The sequence below is a fragment of the Anomaloglossus baeobatrachus genome, chromosome 7, assembly GCF_048569485.1.
Source record: "Anomaloglossus baeobatrachus isolate aAnoBae1 chromosome 7, aAnoBae1.hap1, whole genome shotgun sequence".
Lineage (NCBI taxonomy): Eukaryota > Metazoa > Chordata > Amphibia > Anura > Aromobatidae > Anomaloglossus > Anomaloglossus baeobatrachus.
In genome coordinates this window covers 280,202,162-280,207,388 of record NC_134359.1, presented here as the reverse complement: position 1 = coordinate 280,207,388, position 5,227 = coordinate 280,202,162, and the positions used below count along the sequence as shown (strand labels likewise).

The 5,227-nt window shown below is 38.5% G+C and overlaps 1 protein-coding gene across 2 annotated transcripts in view; it reads right to left on the bottom strand.

The window, feature by feature from the left end:
* Positions 1 to 4,633, bottom strand: part of LOC142245496 (ankyrin repeat and fibronectin type-III domain-containing protein 1-like) — a 257,525-nt gene extending 252,892 nt beyond the window's left edge. For both annotated transcript variants that reach the window (XM_075318239.1, XM_075318240.1), the window contains exon 1: positions 4,431 to 4,633. The gene's annotated coding sequence lies outside the window, so the exon portion shown is untranslated. The remainder of the gene's footprint in view (positions 1 to 4,430) is intronic.
* Positions 4,634 to 5,227: the final 594 nt, after the last annotated feature.

Below are 5,227 nucleotides of genomic sequence, written 5' to 3'. Positions count from 1 at the left end.
ACGTAAAATACATCTTCATACACAGACATTACGTGAAATACATCTTCATACACAGACATTACGTAAAATACACCTTCATACACAGACATTACGTGAAATACACCTTCATACAGACATTACATAACACGCATCTTCATACACAGACATTACATAACACATCTTCATACACAGACATTACGTGAAATACATCTTCATACACAGACATTACGTGAAATACACCTTCATACACAGACATTACATAACACACCTTCATACACAGACATTACATAACACACACCTTCATACACAGACATTACATAACACATCTTCATACACAGACATTACGTGAAATACATCTTCATACACAGACATTACGTGAAATACATCTTCATACACAGACATTACGTGAAATACATCTTCATACACAGACATTACGTAAAATACATCTTCATACACAGACATTACGTGAAATACATCTTCATACACAGACATTACGTAAAATACACCTTCATACACAGACATTACGTGAAATACACCTTCATACAGACATTACATAACACGCATCTTCATACACAGACATTACATAACACATCTTCATACACAGACATTACGTGAAATACATCTTCATACACAGACATTACGTGAAATACACCTTCATACACAGACATTACATAACACACCTTCATACACAGACATTACATAACACACACCTTCATACACAGACATTACGTGAAATACATCTTCATACACAGACATTACGTAAAATACATCTTCATACACAGACATTACGTGAAATACATCTTCATACACAGACATTACGTGAAATACATCTTCATACACAGACATTACATAACACATCTTCATACACAGACATTACGTGAAATACACCTTCATACTCAGACATTACATAACACATCTTCATACACAGACATTACATAACACATCTTCATACACAGACATTACGTGAAATACACCTTCATACTCAGACATTACATAACACATCTTCATACACAGACATTACGTGAAATACACCTTCATACACAGACATTACATAACACATCTTCATACACAGACATTACATAACACATCTTCATACACAGACATTAGGTGAAATACATCTTCATACAGACATTACATAACACACACCTTCATACACAGACATTACATAACACATCTTCATACACAGACATTACGTGAAATACATCTTCATACACAGACATTACGTAAAATACATCTTCATACACAGACATTACGTGAAATACACCTTCATACACAGACATTACATAACACGCATCTTCATACACAGACATTACATAATACATCTTCATACACAGACATTACGTGAAATACATCTTCATACACAGACATTACATAACACATTTTCATACACAGACATTACGTAAAATACACCTTCATACACAGACATTACATAACACGCAACTTCATACACAGACATTACATAACACACACCTTCATACACAGACATTACATAACACACACCTTCATACACAGTCATTACGTGAAATACATCTTCATACACAGACATTACGTGAAATACATCTTCATACACAGACATTACGTGAAATACATCTTCATACACAGACATTACGTGAAATACATCTTCATACACAGACATTACATAACACATCTTCATACACAGACATTACGTGAAATACATCTTCATACACAGACATTACATAACACACATCTTCATACACAGACATTACGTAAAATACATCTTCATACACAGACATTACGTGAAATACACCTTCATACACAGACATTACGTAAAATACACCTTCATACACAGACATTACGTGAAATACACCTTCATACACAGACATTACATAACACGCATCTTCATACACAGACATTACATAACACATCTTCATACACAGACATTACGTGAAATACATCTTCATACACAGACATTACATAACACATCTTCATACACAGACATTACGTGAAATACACCTTCATACACAGACATTACATAACACGCATCTTCATACACAGACATTACATAACACATCTTCATACACAGACATTACGTGAAATACACCTTCATACACAGACATTACATAACACGCATCTTCATACACAGACATTACATAACACATCTTCATACACAGACATTACGTGAAATACATCTTCATACACAGACATTACGTGAAATACATCTTCATACACAGACATTACATAACACATCTTCATACACAGACATTACGTGAAATACATCTTCATACACAGACATTACGTAACACACATCTTCATACACAGACATTACGTGAAATACACCTATACACCTTCATACACAGACATTACGTAACACACATCTTCATACACAGACATTACGTAAAATATATCTTCATACACAGACATCAGGATTCAAAATTCATTCATTCAGGTCACACATATTCACTTCCACAGACCTAAAGATGGATTAACACACAGCTGTCAGGACAAACATACCTTTAAACAAAGACATTATTTTAAAAAAATACGAAACATCAGAACAAATCCGTTTAAACACAGGCATAATTACACTAATCTCTGACTATATCTACATCACACCACAAATTCTTTCATACACAGACGTCAGGTCACACACACACACCTTCATACACAGACGTCAGGTCACACACACCATCATACACAGACGCCAGGTCACACACACATTCATACACAGACGTCAGGTCACACACGCACACCTTCATACACAGACATCAGGTAACACACACATTCATACACAGACGTCAGGTCACAGACACACCTTCATACACAGACATCAGGTCACACACACATTCATACACAGACATCAGGTCACACACACCTTCATACACAGACATCAGGTCACAGATACACCTTCATACACAGACATCAGGTTAAACATATTCATATACAGGCATGAGGTCATATACAGTACGCACGTCAAATCACACACACCTTCTTCCGCAGACGCCAGGTCTCGCATATCTTCATACACAGACATCAGGACAAAAACACCTTTTGCACAGACACCGATAAATTAATATTTTCAGATACAATCACTTTAAACCTTCATACACAGATACATCACAAGCATCATAATACACAGACATCAAGACAAAAACACTTTTTTATACTAAGACAATGTACAAATCCCTTCCTACACAAGCGTCAGGACCCCAATCTCTCTATACACAGACATCAGATCACGAGTCTTCGTGCACAAAACTCAAATATCCTTCATACATCGACATTGGGACAAAAATATGTTTACACACTGACAACGTTTCATAAATATTTTTAGATATTGGGACACTATACCTCCATTCACTGACACCAGATCACACATATCTCATACCCCGATATCGGGTCACCAGTATCCTCAAGCACAGACATCAAGAAGCAAAATAGCTTCACACACACACAGACGTCAGGATAAAAATACCTTTACATAATGACAGCGATTCATAAATATTTCCAGAAACTGGAGGAGCACTCTACCTCCATACACCGACATCTAGACACACGTAGAGCATTTAGCGCCGTCTCAAACTTTGTGAGCTTACAAGAGACATATACATTAATATTATATATATATATATATATATATATATATATATATATATATATATATATATATATATATATATATATATATATATATATATATATATATATATATATATATATATATATATAGATAGATAGATAGATACACATATAGATAGATATATATATACACATATACATACATATATATATACACACACTATACCCCACGATTCACAGAAAAGCACATCCACCTGGGCCATCTCCAGCAGACAGTCACACAGACATTCACAGAATTTCAGCCGCTGACTGATCGCACCATCATCGCACTGATGGCGCAAAGCTTGTTATTGCTCCTGGCAACGTCTGCGCTCTTGCAAGGAGGTCACATAGAGATTTAGGGGGGCTATGGTGGAAATATCTCCCATAGAGAAATAAGCAGACAGACAATGTATTTGTTCCTATCTGCGGATGAGTTCAGCAGATGCAGAGTGGATGCGTAATCAACTCCAGCAAGGCAGGGGGGACAAGATGCAGAGGTTTTGCCGTGTGATGGTAACCTCTGCTGCAGATATGGTAAAGTTTTCATCATGGTGCCAATTTTCTGCCAATCTAGGCATGACCCTGCTGCAGTTGGGGTCCGTATCATCACTTTAGCTAGAATGGCTTACTGATAAATCCTGTTGGACCCATCTTCCAGGGCTGTGAACCTACACCGAGCATTCTGCACCAACCTGTCTGGTAAAGCCTTTAACTCCATAAAATCACCTGTACCTGAGCCTTCGGGTGGGCAAAAGGTCTGCAGCTTCTAGAATGCCCCCCTCCTACAAATTGTCTACAACATAAGCAATCAATGCATAGATCTCCTCCTTACTGCATCTATCCACCCCCTAATGCGCTCTTCAAAAGGATACCATAGAAGCGGCGGTGGCGGCGTATCCGCAGTGTGGTCCTCGCAGCCGGATCCTCTGTGTCTCTGGCTCAGACTGATTCTCTCAGGAATGTTTAATGAGAGAGGCACTCCTGAATCACCTCTCTGTCAGTCACTGCCAGCAAGGTTCCCCCCTTCTTTTATAGACAATCTTCGCCTTTTCGCTTGTCTCTCCCTCTCCATCCTTGCCCCTCCTTCCCTTTTCAAAACCTTTCTCCCGCCCCCCCTCCCCTCCGTTTTCCCTTTTCCTCAGTGATTTTTCAAACCTTTCACTTAATCCCCCCTCCTTCTCCCAAACACTACGGTTCGCTCAATGCTAGATACCATCCGATGTCAGGAGATGGTGGTATCATCCCCGGCAATCACCTTTATCCCCTTCACCTTCCTATGGCTAAATTATTACATCTGCATTTTGGGCGAGCCACCAGCATCTAGGTGGTCTACGCTCGGGAGGGTCAGGGATTAAATAGCTTCATACTCCTAGCCAATGTCCGACTAAGAGGTGAAGAGTCGGATGTGGCGTCTGAGGACTTCAGAGTTTAAGGGATTGATTTTTCACTCCTAAGAAATAAAATTAAGCAATTTACGAGACGTATTACAGATTTGGACCTCATCAACGGCTCCTAACGTTTCCTCTGGGGGAATGGACTCCGGGATCGAAGTGAATGTAGCCGGTTAATTTGTACAAACCTATATGAAAGGATAACATGCTCAGTTCTCAACCTAAACTCATCAGTATCAAGGACTGGGGGTATGTACCAGCCAAAATTGGACATATGA